The sequence below is a fragment of the Prionailurus viverrinus genome, chromosome D2, assembly GCF_022837055.1.
Source record: "Prionailurus viverrinus isolate Anna chromosome D2, UM_Priviv_1.0, whole genome shotgun sequence".
NCBI lineage: Eukaryota > Metazoa > Chordata > Mammalia > Carnivora > Felidae > Prionailurus > Prionailurus viverrinus.
Window position 1 is genome coordinate 58,987,550 of NC_062571.1, and position 15,637 is coordinate 59,003,186.

A 15,637-nucleotide genomic window follows, 5' to 3' on the forward strand; every position below is an offset into this window, starting at 1 on the left:
ATTCCCATCCTTCCAGGTACATGGTAAGGATTGTTCTTCCCACCTCCTTAAAGATAGGCATGGTTTATGCATAACAGTGGATTTGCTTTGACCAAGGAAATATGAGAGAAGTGTGAGAGCCACATATGAACTTCCCTGCCACATGACTGGTGATGTTTAAAAGGCTCCATCAGCCTGGTGCCCCAGTAAGGATGATGAAGCAAAGTCACTTACTTGCCACCCCCTTCCCCTCAGATGGGCTTTCAGCATGAGTAAGAAATAATCTTTGTCTTTAAAACAGATTTTGGGATTATTCCACACCATAGCATAATCTAGCCCAGTGCCACCGCTCAGACTTTACTGTGATATTAGTCACCTGAAGAATTTGTTAAAATGCAGATTATACTTCTCTAGTGGGGACGGGGATTCTGCGTTTCTTACAAGTTCCCAGGTGATGCTCATGCCATCAGACCCTGGAGCACACTTTGAATAGCAAGCACCTAACCCACCCTGACTATCTGACGTCCCACCTTCAACACGTCTGCACATGCTGCCCTACACCTCACCAACCCTTAAACTTCCCTAAAAAAAAAAAAAAAAAAAAAAAAAGGAGCTAACAGAGAAATAACCTTCTTGGAGCTATTCCTTAGAAGCCCTCAATAGCTCCCATACCTGCAGCTCCTCAGTCAGACATTGTAGGATTTTTTCTTACATTCCTAGGACCATTGCTTTTCATATTCTCTCTTCTCTACTGTCTTTATTTTCTGCCTCTACCAATGAGACTATTCATTGTGTCACTATCAAGTTTCATCTATTTTCTTTAATAATAGAAACCTCAAGTTTTAGTTTGGAGCTATAAGTCCAGCTGAAGTCCATATTTCCCCCAGCTTCCCCTTCAGCTGGTGTTAGCTGTGTGACTAAGTTCTAGTTCATGGGATGTGAGTGTAAGTGGCATGAGACATCTGGGTTCTACCTTTAAAAGGGAGATTATGTCCTCTGAGTATTTTCTTCATGTTCTCCCTTCTTGTCCTTTAGAATACAGACCCAGAAGTTGTCAACCATTTTTGGCCACATAGACAAGGCCTATACCGTAGGTGGGCAGAGCAACCGGTTGAAGAAAACTGCTGCCTTTTGGGCAGTAACAGTAATACCTTTGGACTAATCACGTTCTGGTACATGAGAGAACTCGTTTAAGCAGTTGCTGTTCGTTTGAATCTTTGTTTACAGTATCAGGTTGATATCCTGATACATGTTCATCCCGAGAATGCATTTCACCCTTTGTTCTTACCAAAATTCTCCTTCTTGAAGGTCCAAAACAAGTCCCACTACTTCCAGCTTATAATACCCTCTTTCCCTGAACTGCCAGCCCACGTGACCATATGAGGTATAATACAGAATGAGATGGATTCCAGCAGCCACCCGTGCAAATAACACTGACTTCTTTACAGTTACTTAAAGAGAAATAGATTCCTAAATTATGAAGAGTAGACCATGAAAGCTGTAGGAATTCAGAGGTGGGGCAGTCAGTGAGGAGAGAAGGGATAAGAAGATATGTGTTTGAGCAGTTTAAAACTGGAGAATGTACACAAGAAGACATTTCCAGGGGGTGTGTGGGGAACAGTTTCAAGGGAATCAATTTGTCATTCCATGTCTTCTGCATCTTTCCTAACATTCGTCTTTCTGAGAAAGCAGTTGAGGCAGCTCTCCTTTCCTTCCTCCTGTTTCTTAGTCTGTCCTCCCACCTTACAAAAGGAAAGTGTGTCTTCACCTGTCCTTCATCTTGGTATAGTTCATTGTCCTGGTATGTACAAACCTCCAGGTAGCTAAGCCACCAGGTAGTCCTGGTGCCAGCAAGGCCCCCTTCAATCAAGGTACAACTGTAGATTTCATGTGTTTGTCTGACTTAAGTATATTTCCATTAGGGCAAAACATGTCTTTAGGAATGGATATTTTGGTCCTTGTGGGATATTTGGGGTACATATATATTGTACAGTGGCATAATGGGTTTTTAATTTAACCACAACGTATTATCAAAGAATACATTGTTTCTGAGGGAGATTCTCTTTAGAATAAAGCAAAAAAAAGCATAATTAAATGTTAAAGGCGGTAGTGCCTTATTTCCCTCAGTTGACACATCATGGCAAGTTCTGTGTCTTATCTATCTTGGGACAAGAATATTCAAGATTTATAAAAATGTGTGCTGGGAAGAAATGATATGCTATAAATATAGTACAGTGTTCCCTCTCTGATCAGAAGCAAGAAAGCTGAGTGATGCTCTTCATTTACTCATGTCTCAACTTTGGTCTTAATTTTACATTTTGCATAACTTCTAGAAGTATAGGGAAAGTACCTGTTTAATTTTCACAGATCGACATCATGCCTTCAAGTAAAAGGAAATATGTCAAAGTAAATTCATCTTTTGTTTTTTCTTGAATATTCATGCTTGTACTAAAAACATTTTCTTTTGTCAACATAGAGTATTGGCTATACCATTTCACACACACTAGGATGGCTATAATCAAAAACACAGAAAATACGTGTTGAGTCTACGGCCATACCACCCTGAACGTGCCCGATCTCGTCTGATCTCGGAAGCTAAGCAGGGTCGGGCCTGGTTAGTACTTGGATGGGAGAAAATACGTGTTGACAAGGATGTGGAGAAATTGGAGTCTTTTACACATTGCTGTAAAATGGTTCAGTCACTTTTGAAGACAGTTTAGCAGTTCCTCAAAAAGTTAAACAGAGGGGCGCCTGGGTGGCTCAGTCGGTTGAGCGGCCGACTTCGGCTCAGGTCATGATCTCGCGGTCCGTGAGTTCGAGCCCCGCGTCGGGCTCTGTGCTGACAGCTCGGAACCTGGAGCCTGTTTCAGACTCTGTGTCTCCCTGTCTCTCTGACCCTCCCCCGTTCATGCTCTGTCTCTCTCTGTCTCAAAAATAAATGAACGTTAAAAAAAATTTAGAAAAAAAAAAAAAAAAAAGTTAAACAGAGTTACCATACGACCCGCCACTTCACTCCTAGATATATCTGAAACAATTGAAAAGAGGTACTTAAACAAGTACGTGTACCTGCTTATTCCATAGCAGCACTTTTCACAATAGGCAAAACGTGGAAACGGTCTAAATGTCCATCAATAGAATGAATAAACAAATTGTGTATATACACACAATATAATTCAGATGTAAAAAGGAATGAAAGTAGTGATCTATATATACTACTACAATGTGAATCAACCTCAAAAATATGTTAAGTGAAAGAAGCCAAATGTGATTCCACTTACATGAAATATCCAGAATATGTATGTAGCTGCACAGAGATAGAACACGGATTGGTAGTGGTGATGAGACAGGAGAAGCTGCTTGATGAGTACAGGGTTTCCTTTTGGGGTGATGAAATGGTTTGGAAGTAGGTAAAGGTGTTGGTTGCATAACGTGGTGAATGCACTAAATGCCACAGAATTGTTCACTTTAAGATGGTTACTTTCTTGCACTCCTAGGTGGCTCAGTCAGTTAAGTGACTGACTTTGGCTCAGGTCATGATCTCACAGTTTGTGAGTTCAAGCCCTTCATCGGGCTCTGTGCTGACAACTCAGAGCCTGGAGCCTGCTTCAGATTCTGTCTCCCTCTCTCTCCCCTACCCCCTCCCCTGCTCATGCTCTCTGTCAAAAATATACATTAAAAAAAAAAGATGGTTACTTTGTTACATGACTTTCACCTCAACTTTAAAAAAACAAGATCAGGGGCGCCTGGGTGGCGCAGTCGGTTAAGCGTCCGACTTCAGCCAGGTCACGATCTCGCGGTCCGGGAGTTCGAGCCCCGCGTCGGGCTCTGGGCTGATGGCTCAGAGCCTGGAGCCTGTTTCTGATTCTGTGTCTCCCTCTCTCTCTGCCCCTCCCCCGTTCATGCTCTGTCTCTCTCTGTCCCCCAAAAAATAAAAAACGTTGAAAAAAAAATTTAAAAAAAAAAAAAAAAAAAAAAAAAAAAAAAAAATAAAATAAAAAAACAAGATCGGCTAGCACCCAACAGATGAGCTGAATAAACTAGTATCTTGTTATCCTCTCAAATATTTATGCCTGACTCCAAACAGCAGCTCTAAACCACTTATACAACTCCTGGATTTCCTGCCTCACATCAAGTTGAAGAAAATCTACCTTGGACAAAAGTGAAAGATCTGGGAAATGATTGTTAATGGATACAGACTTTCTTTTTGGTCAGTGAAAATGTTTTAAATTTATATCATGATGGTTGCACAATCCTGTGAATATACTAAAACCCACTGTATTGGGTGAATTTTATGGCATGTAAGTTACATCTCAATAAAGCTGTTCTTAACAAACTAAAAGGTCTAATTGGGATACGTTGAAGAGTATTTTCTTTTGGAACTTGGGTTTCATCAGCCTTTAAGCAATAAACTGTAACCCTTTGCACATCTACTTTGGAGGGGGGGGCTAGTTACTGCAATCACACTATTCTTTTTTCTTAAAGCTTCTCCTAAGGGATCTTATTTGTGAAAGAAAAAAAAAAAGCCAAAACAAGGAAAATTACTAATTTTGATCTAAGAAAAACATAATCTCATCTGTGGCTCACAGGCAAAATCCAGAAAAATTACTTTGCTTCACTGGTTCTTGTCTAGGAGGAAGTTTCTGTTTAATTCATACTCAAATTGAGTTGAAACAACACAGGAAAAGAAGTATTATTTGATACAGTAAATCCATATTTACTCTTCTTTGGGCACCAATCTCCTTAACTGCCACTCATTTTCCTCCTCATTTATGCATTTCTATCATGCCCTTAACTACTGTGACAGAAACATGTAAATTCTGTAAGTAATGCCCTCAAGTAATTATTTTTACACCTTTTTGTAAGCCCTGCTGTCCCCAGGGCTGTTTATTTCCAGTAGATGATGCAGTAGATAAAACTGCACTCATAAAAGCATCTACTTATGTACCTGGTAAGACAAAATGTACCCCAAATATAATTTCAGATATAATGCCCCGAGCTTTAGGAAACAGTTTCATTTAATAGAATTACCATCTCCTAGGGCACCTGGGTGGCTCAGTTGATTAAGCATCTGACTTCAGCTCAGGTCATTATCTCACAGTCTGGTCTGTGAGTTCAAACCCTACATTGGGCTATGTGCTGACAGCTCAGAGCCTGGAGCCTACTTCACACTGTGTGTGTGTGTGTGTGTGTGTGTGTGTGTGTGTGTCTGCCCCTCCCCCACTCACACTCTGTGTCTGTCTCTCTCTCTCAAAAAATAAATAAACATTAAAAAAACAAAAAAGAGGGGTGCCTGGGTGGTTCAGGTCATGCTCTGACAGTTCTTGGGTTCGAGTCACCCCATGTCGGGCTCTGTGCTGGCAGTTCAGAGCCTGGAGCCTGCTTCAGATTCTGTGTCTCCTTCTCTCTGCCCCTCCCCTGCTCACTCTCTGTCTCTGTCTCTCTCAAAAATAAACATTAAAAATTTTTTAAAAAGTCTTCTCAGATGGTGACATGTCCTTTTAATTCTGTCAAATAATTTTAAACTTACTGTTTAAATCTTGAAATTAGAAATCTACATATAATATTTTTCTAATTTCTACCCATCTATAATGTCTTCTTAAGGGACTTTAACATGACCTAAATAATTGATATAGGTCTTTGTTTGCAATCAACAAGAAAAATTATGAAACACAACCAATGTTTTGGGGTTTTTAGCTCCAAAACCAGAATGGCTTTAAGTGACAGAGAAACAAGAACACTTAATAGTCACTTGATAAGTCACTTGACTTTGGTGTTATTTCCAGAGACTGAGAAAGAGATTACTCAATTGAGTAACATGTCCTTTTGCAAATGAGATAGTTCCTAACCCTTTAACAAAATTTAAGGAGATGGAAAAATTGTGACAAAGATTTGGCAAAATTCCATTCATTCACTTACCTGGTTTTTGTTTTGTTTTGTTTTGCTTGCATTCGCTTATTTATGTAAAAAGGTTTCTTGATACTTACCTATAATAACAAAAAATAGGAAAAGAATTGGTGATGGACTCCATCTCACTCTACCAAAAAATAATAGTCATCTAATGATCCATGATGTAATCTAAAATGTTCTAAAAGCCCCATCCATCTACTAAGAGGTATATTCCAGTAAAATTTTACTTTTTGTGTAGGTAATCATTCATCAAAATCTGATATTGTTTTCATAGTCCAATTCAATCATTATTTTCCTGATGCCCCAGACTGATCAGTTCCCCCATCACATGCCTCAGGTCCTCTACTTTGTACAACTTAGATAGTTGTAATTTTGCATATGTTTATAAAGTTATTTCATTAATGTCTATATCACAATAGATGGTAAACCCCATCAGGGCAGGAGCATCTTTTAACTTTCTTTCCCCCCCCGCCCCGCCTCTTTATATCTTCAGAATAGCATTGCACTTCAAACTCTGTGAGTACTTGGTAACACTTATTTGAATAAAAAATGAATGAGACATTTGTGGATCTTAGGCCTGAGCTGCTATGTCTCTCCCCTTAGGTGGTGGCAATGACTCATCCAGCAAGTTCCAGTACCCTCACTAGCTCCCTCCAGCCCAAGGCCTAACTCTCCCAGGTGTCCTGGCAGTTGTAGCCAGGGACACCACCCAACAGGGTGCTCGCAAAAATCATCCCTTTCCTGATCTTGGCATTAATTCTGGGAAGCACTCTTGGAAGCAACAGCCCTACAGTGAGTTCAGGAGCCAGGGCTGGAAAGAGAGCCCCTGTTACTACTTGTAAAGGTTTATTAAAAGGTCACATTTGAAATAGGATCTTAAAGATGAGAAGAGTTAATTAAGCAAAGTCAGACAGGTGGGGGGCAAAAGGGGTAAGGGAGGCAAAGCCTTCTGGACAAGGAGAACGTCATACTGCCTAAGTCCTGTAATTAGAGGATTAGGCCAAATGACTTGGGGCAGGGGGAAGCATAGTTTTGAGATGAGCCTGGGGTTAATTAGGGGCCAGACCATGAGAGGCTCTGAAAGTCATGTTAAGGGGATCAGTTTATATCTTAAGAAAAATGGGATCTCACTGCAGAATTTTAAGTTGAAGTGAGATAACATGGTCCACTTTGGATTTTGAAAAGGTCGCTGTGGCTGCTGTGAAGAAAGATTGAGGGCAGCAACCCTGGAAGTTGAGTTATTATTCTTATTTTATGGATAAGAAAATGAAATTAAGTGAATAGGACTTCTTCAAGGCCACACAGCTAGTAAGTGATGAAACCAGGTCTCAAACACTAGTCTGAAAACTTAACCACAGTCTGTTGCCTTTCTAGATCAAGGTAATAAACCACCAAAATAGAGTTAGTTAAAATGATTTTTTTTTTTAAGTTAGAAACAAGAGCCTTATCTCTGACTCATCCTGACTTTACCTTGGTCACAATTGTCAGAAAATGAGAAGCAGGAGGGTAGCACAGGGTAGCTGAAGTCCCATGACATGATCTAAACTTCAGTTACCTCTTCTGTAAAATGGTAATCACATGTATTTTATTGGATTGTTTGAGGTTTCAATCAGAGAAAGAATAAAGTTGTTACTCTAATATCAGCATATAGTTGGAACTCAGCAAAGGTTGATTACTATTACTATCATTATAATTACCTGATTTTACTTTTTGACTGCCATCTAGCCATCACAGAAATCACTGGCAACATGTCACCTAGCTGCCAAGCAAGAAACCAAGATGACCATGCCCTTTGCTTGTTTGCCTAACCTGTTGCTAGACTAGAGCACCAAATGTGGGATACTGCACAAATAAGCCTTCTTTTTTCTCCTAACAATAATATCCATACTTTGGGTCCATGTCATGTGTGTCCTCAATTACTGTATGCACTTCGTACCATAAACAGTAGATTTAAATATCTTTAATTCCTTAAATAAAATGGCTAGAATTGCAAAACTTTCCTTGAATATTATCAGAGAATGTAATGGTCTATTATCCATGACATACAAAGAAGATAAGCTGTCAGCAAGGGACGAAGCTTGGGGTATTTATCTAAGTAGATATGATGTATTTTTACTGCTCTGTGGCTTTGAATCTTTCATAAATATGGGATATATTCTCAAAGTAACTAGCCACAGTTATGGAGGCAACAACATTACCAACAATAAAAACAACACCATCATTATCAACAAACAAGTTGTGGCTGCTGATGTCGGCCTCAAACCCATGAACACTGAAGTCCTGATTTATCAGTGTGATTTTCCTGGCTGTCCTCCAGGTGTGATTCCCATTTTTACTCTTTTTTACTACAGGCATCTCCCTGCCCACCCACCCCCATTTTTTAAAAGTCTATTTATTTATTTTGAGAGAGAAAGAGAGCACACGAGCAGAGGCAGGGCAGAGAGAGAGAGGATCCTAAGCAGGCTCTGGACTGTCAGCACAGAGCTCAACGCGGGGCTCGAACTCACAAACTGCAAACTCATGACCTGAGCCAAAGATCAAGTCAGATGTTTAACCAACTGAGCCAACCAGGCATCCTACATTGCTGACCCTCTTAACTGGTCTTCTGCCTTACCCAATCCTTGTTTTTTCATTGTCTCTTCTTAATTAACCAAATCTTTCCCCTTCATCCAGTAGTCTTCCTTGCTTTTACAGCTTACTCATTACAAACTAACATATAAAAGCCCAGGAATTTACATTAACTGCACTAAAAGAGATAATCAAATATTTTAGGTAGTGGAAAGTTATCCTTATAGTAACAAAGGTAAAACTGTTTCACCTTTGGATTTCAATCCTTCCCTTTGAGTTACTTAGTGGGCTTCTGCTGCTTTAAGCCCAGCACCGTGCTGAGGGATTAAAAAGGATGAGAGGCAGAGAGTGCAAAAAAAAAAAAAAGGAATGAAGTGAAGTCCTCCTCTGCAAGAAACCTGCATTTGCTGGTGAGAACAAACCCATGCATGCCTTATACAACAACGATAACAGCGAACTTTTAGGAAGGGCTTACTGGGTGCCAGCTAATGTATATATTATTTCTTTTAATCCTATGTGGTTGTATATTAGTTATCTACTGCTCTGGGACAAAGTACTACAAAGCATAGTGGCTTAAAACAGCAATGCACATTTATTATCAGTTTCTGTAGATGAGGAATTTGATAGTAGTTTAGATGAGTGATTAGGACTTGGAGTATCTCAGGAAGTTGTAGTCAGGATGTCAGCAGGGTCTGCAGTTACATGAAGGCTTGACTGCAGCTGGAGAATCCATGTCCACGATGACTCACTCACACAACTGTCAAGTGAATACTGCCTGTTGGCAGGAGGCCTCAGTTCCCCTCCACGTGGGCCTCTCCAGAAAGCTGCTGAGGGTCCTCATGACATGGTAGCACATGGTACCACATTCTTGGCAATTATTGTCTTTTTGATTATAGCCGTTCTAGTGGGTATGTAGTGGTATCTCATTGTAGTTTTAATTTCCATGCCCCTCATGACTAATGATGTTGAACATCTCGTGTGCTTATTTGCCATCTGTATATCTTTTTTTTTTGTTAAGTGTCTAAATCTTCTGTTTATAATTGGGTTGTTTGTTTCCTTATTATTCAGTTTTGAGGATTCTTTTTATGTTCTAGATACAAGTCCTTTATCAGATATATGATTTGCAAATATTTTCTCTCCCAGTGTGTGGCTCATCTTTTTATTCTCTTAGCAGTGTCTCTTGAAGAGCAGATCTTGGTTTGAATGAAGACCAATTTTTTAAGTTACTTTTTTGGATCTTGCTTTCACTGTTGAATCTATGAAATCTTTGTTAAACTCAAGGTAAGATTTCCTATTTTTTTTCCTTTACAGGCTTTGCAGTTTTAGCCCTTAAAGACTATGATCTATTTCAAGTTAGTTTTTGTATGTTTTATGAGGTATTTTACTAGCTGTCAGTTTTTTACTTAACGATATTTCTTTGAGATATTCTCATATCAGTACATAAAGAGTTTCCTTATTCATCTTTAGAGCCAAACTCCTGTTCTGATGGAGATTATATTCAAGTTGTAAGGAGACAGACAGTAAACCAATAAGTAAAACACACTGTATGTAAAATGGTGATGTAGGAAGTGTGGGTGGGAAGGACAGTTACCACTTTAAATAGAATAGTTAGGGTGAGTCTCACCGAGAAATAAATATTTCAATAAGGACTGAAGACAGCAAGGCACTAGGTAGGGAGAGCAGATTATAATAACTATGGAGAAGGGAACAGAAATTACAAAAAACATAAAGGAACAAAGGACCTATCATGTTCTCGAAACAGTAAGGAGGCCCGTGTGGCTGAAGTAAAGTAAGCGAAGGGAATAACAGTGAGAAATGAGGTTTGAGAGTTAAGAGGTGTGCGTGTTGTAGGTTATGAGGACTAGGGCTTTTACTCTGAGATGAGAAGCTACTGGAGAGTTTGGAGGAGTGACATGACCTGGCTTATGCTTGAGAGGATCACACCAGTTGCAGCATTCAGCGTAGCCTGTGGGGGCAAGGATAGATACAGAAAGATTAGTTAGGAGGCTAACGCAATATTTCAGGAAGAAATAATAGTAGTTTGGACCAGGGTGTGGCAATGAGGTTAGTTAGCGATGGCTAGATTCTGGACACATTTTTAAAGTAGTGCCAACAGGAGCAAGGCACAGATTAAGGATAACTCCAAGATTTTGGGCCTAAGGATCTGGAAGAATGGAAGGGTTTTTACCCCTTTGCTAACAGTGTATTATCAGACATTTTAATTTTTGCCAGCCTGGTAGTTGAAAAATGTTATCTAATATAGTTTTCTATGTTTTAGTTGTGAAAATTATCCAACATACAAAAAAAAAGGAAAAAATAATACTCATTTCATACTGACTTAAACAATAAAAGATATTTGTTAGCTCATATAACTGGATGTCCAGAGACAGAATGGAATTCAGGTTTGGTTTGACTCAGTTAATCATGTCATCAACAATCTAGGGAGTGGAGGGGGTAGGGCAGAGAGAGAACTGCTCCCTCAAACACTCTCTTAGGAAAGCCAATAATTTTTTTTATTTGTCCCAGCAAACATTTCTTTGTCTGGAATTTAACTATCTGGCCACTCCTGACAAAAATGGCTGTGGCCAAGGGATGGGATTTTGCATAATTTTGCATGTCCCACCCCTAGAGCCAGTGGTGGAGTCAGAATCCTCAAATGCACAGGGGCTAGGCCTGGATAAGGTGCCCACATCCAAACTGGAATGGATACCAAGAGTTGGGGATCAATACCCATGCCTCCGTCGCAAGTACTGTGGGCATTTTCGAGTTTGCCATACTGCCCCCCACCTCTCTGGCTGGCATCTCTGAAGAGTAGCCTTTCACTTCTCTCAATGACCTGTGCCATTGATTTCCTGCCTCTGTCAACTTTTCAATCATCCTCCTTGTTAATTCACATCCTGCAGTTGCTATTATCTTTTTGCACTGCTATGCCTTCATCCCTCAAAGTACTCCAACACATGGCTATAGTGTCTTCAGACTTTTGCTGAAAGTATGGGGTCATGGAGAGGATTATAACATAGCACGGAACTCAGAGCTGAACCCTAGAAGTCAACAGTATTATCTGAAATTTCCCTGACCACCTCGCTTTGGGAACTGCGCTGATTTAAAAATATGTCTGAAAATTGATAGTTTTGCCTTCAAAAGGTGGAGCCTAATGGCCCTCCCCTCGAATGTGGGCTGGCTCTTAACAAACAATATTAGCAGAAGTGAAGACGCTTGACTTCTGAGGCTAGGTAATAAAAGGGGTGGAGTTTTTACCTGGCACTTATTTTCAGCTGGCTCTGGGAGAAGGGAGCTGCCAGCTGCTGTTTCACGAGGACACTCAAGCACCCCTGGGAGAGTCCATGTGGAGAGGAACTGCGGCCTCCCACCAACAGCCAGTCCCCTCTTGCCAGGCATGTACGCATGCCATATTAGAAATATATCCCTTGGCCCTAGATAAGACTTCACATGACCCCGACTGACATCTTTATTGCCACCTCATGAGAGACCCTGAGCGGAACTGCTCCCGAATTCCTGATCCATGGAGACTGTGAGAGATAATCATGCTTATTGTTGTTTTAAGCTGCCAGGTTTTGGGGTAATTTGTGATGCTGCTATAGAAAAATAATGCAGAAACTCCCTCACGGGCCATTCTCTTCATTCTTGTCTATGGGCACCTTGCACAGGTCCCCCTTTTTTTTCATGTATTTTTCTTTTTTCTTACTAGGGCTCACCAAACCTAGTCTCTAGAGGGAATGCTCAAAATCCTGTATTTTAATATGCAGAGTAACTAGAGCCTTCTTGGTCTAAACCTCTCCCATCCAGGCTAAACCCAGGGGATCCTACTTTCCATAACCAAACATACCCATTAAGCTCCAAAACCTAGCTACTCTGTCTTCCTACCAGGCCAACTGGTACCAGGTCCACTCACACAGCTGCCAGCTTTTAAAACAATTATTCTTGCTCTGATAGAAACATCCATGAGCAAAGTGGTACAAGAGCAGAGAAAAAGAAACCCCTAGGCTCACTGGGGGAGCTCACAGGTGACATGTGGGCTGGGTTTTGAAGAAGAAGTAGGACTTCATTTGGTAAAGAAGTGAAAGAAAGTCATTTATTCAGAAGCAATAGCAAGTACAGAGGCTCAAAGGTAAGAGAAGGCATAATTCTGAGAACTGTAAATATGTCAGGGCTGTGGGTGAGAATACCTGCTGGGGAGTTCAGAGGATGTTGGGGGTTAGATCATATCACGCAGTGGAAGCCACATATATCAGTTAGTAGAGTACAGGTGACAGAACTCCCTGATTCAACTGACTTAAAAAGTAAGAGCAGGAATGAATTTAGTATCTCAAATAATAAGTCCATAGGTAGAGCTGCTCCTGGGTTGGTTAAGTTAGCAATGATGTCAATGATGTTACCAAGCACCCAGGATTTTTCTGTGTTTCTATTCTGTTATTCCCAGGCTTCCCACAACTCCCGCCCCGCCCCCCCCCCCCCCTCACCTTATGGTTGTAAGATGGCTACAGAAGCTCCAGCCATCATATCCTTAAGATTTCTTCTGGGGATAAGACCATGGGGGAGGGAAGGAAGAAAAAAAACAAGAGAGAGAGGGAGGGAGCCAAACCATAAGAGACTCTTAAAAACTGATGGGGCGCCTGGGTGGCTCAGTCGGTTGAGCGTCCAACTTCAGCTCAGGTCACCATCTCGCGGTCCGTGAGTTCGAGCCCTGTGTGGGGGTCTGGGCTGATGGCTCAGAGCCTGGAGCCTGCTTCCGATTCTGTGTCTCCCTCTCTCTCTGCCCCTCCCCCATTCATGCTCTGTCTCTCTCTGTCTCAAAAATAAACAAATGTTAAAAAAACTGAGAACGATCTGAGGGTTGATGGGGGGGTGGGAGGGAGGGGAGGGGAGGGTCGGTGATGGGTATTGAGGAGGGCACCTGTTGGAATGAGCACTAGGTGTTGTATGGAAACCAATTTGACAATAAATTTCATATTAAAAAAAAAGATTTCTTCTGGGGGTAGAAAAGGGGCTTTCTCTTCTCATTCTTATTATGTCAACTTTTTATAATCTTTTTAAGTTGGGGAAAACCTCTCCCAGAAATGTTTTCCCTCCTCCCATTCCTCCCAACAGCTGGCTTCCCTTCAGTATCCTTGGTTAGAATTGCATCATATGCCCAGGCTCAATATTTGGTTAGGGAGTGGAACACCATGATTGACTTAGACCCTTCACGGTTTACTCCTTCTGGCTGGGGCTGGAGCTTAGTACTCTTCAAGCATATGGCCAAGCTTAGCAGTGCGGTTACAAGAATAAAACTGGGATTCTGTTAATAATGTGGAAGAGAGATTGTTGGCTTTTTGGGTAGGCAGTTAGCAGAATCTGCTACACCACGCCAAAGAAATTGAACTGTATCCCATTGGGATGGGGAAACACAAGGATTTTAAAATAGGAATTAGCATGATTATATTTCACTATATCAGAATGAAGGGGCACTAAGGAGAGGCATGAGCCTGGATGCAGGGCCACCAGCTAGAACACTTCATCAGAAGATTTTGCAGAGGATTTTGGGCATTTGAATTAAGAACAACTAGTCACTAACTGGATGAAATAGGTGTTGTGGAGGAAAAATTTTTCTATGCCCTTCAAGATTCTTTTGGCTGATATAAGAATTAAATTGACATAAGACAGATTAACAGTAGAAAATCAAATTTAATTACATACATATAGGGATCCTATGAGACTGTGAGGCCCACAGGTAGTCAGGCAATTGAGGCTTCTATGCCATTCTGAGTTGGGACGTCAAAGGGAAGGAGGACAATTCACAGGAAGATGAAAAAGAGTAAATGTTTGGTAAACAAATGTTTGCTGGGCCACACAGAAAAAATGGGACACAGAGAGGAATTCTAATAAACAGACTTTGCTAAGTTCCTCTCTACCACACCTGGTTCATATTATACTGTAGTTATTTATGCTGATAGCTCCCGTCCTGGAGCAGGTCCTCTCTCCAAATTCTTTTAGGCATTTGCGGGGAGGGGGGAGGGGGGAGGATTTTGAAAAGTTCTTCCTGAGTCTTCTGTTTGTTAAAAATAATCAGCATAAAATAATCCACATATGAAAGAGACACATTTTGGGGTGGCAAATTTTGCTCTCCTACAGCAGAAAGGAAGTAGAAGGAAGAAATCCTAAAATGACTTGCAAATTTCTGCTTGGGTGAATCACACAGTAGTTCATCAAAGTTAGAATATGACTGGAGGAGGTCTGGGCGGATAAAGTAAGAGTGGAGAGACTATGAGTTTGGTCGTGGACAATGAGGTGTCTACATGGCACACAAAGAAAGATGAGTAAACTTGGAAGGGAGATTGAAGACCACAATACTTCAACTCCTTTAGAGATTAGGGCAGGATGGAGTATGGAACGAAGGAGAACTAAGGAGAAATAAAGTGATATAGACAACTGATACTGAGCGTGGGACTGGTTTTGCTGATTTTACTCACAGCTGGGTCAAGAAGTCAGGGACTTCTTGAGAAAATTGTAAATGTAATTGTAGATAAGTCTTTAAAAAGCAGTTAAAGACCTGTTTTGAAATACGGATTTCTGTAATTGGTTTCAACATGTTGAGAGTTACAGCAAATGAGATGGGGAAGTGATCTCAACCTACTTTTTTTGGCCTCCTGACTGGAAACCTCAGAACTCAGCCCTGTGAGCTGTTAATCAGATAAGCATTGTGGGCTTTTGTAAAGAATCATGCTCTACAAATTACTGAATGCATATGGACTTACTGAAGGAAGTATTATCCAAACGAAATGGGCAAAGAAAGTATAATGAGATGTTGGGATTAAAATGTAGGTTTCTTTCTGTTTTATAACAGTAGTTATGAAATGTAAGTTATAAGATGTTTCAATGTACCTTCAAGCTCTAAGTTAATATAGTTAACAAATCACATGAATTAATTACTGTTTAAAACATAACCTAAATAGGAACTCCATTCCACTCAACAATACCTGTTTAGTGGACCACTGGAGTTTGAAATATACATAGGTTAGACAATACTACACAGTTGGCAGGCAAACTGAAGAATTAAAAAAATATAGGGTACCTGCCTGGCTCATTCAGAAGAGCACGTGACTCGATCTCAGGGTCGTGAGTTTGAGCCCCATGTTGGGTGTAGAGATTGCTTAAATAAGTAAAACTTAAAAAAAGGAATTAA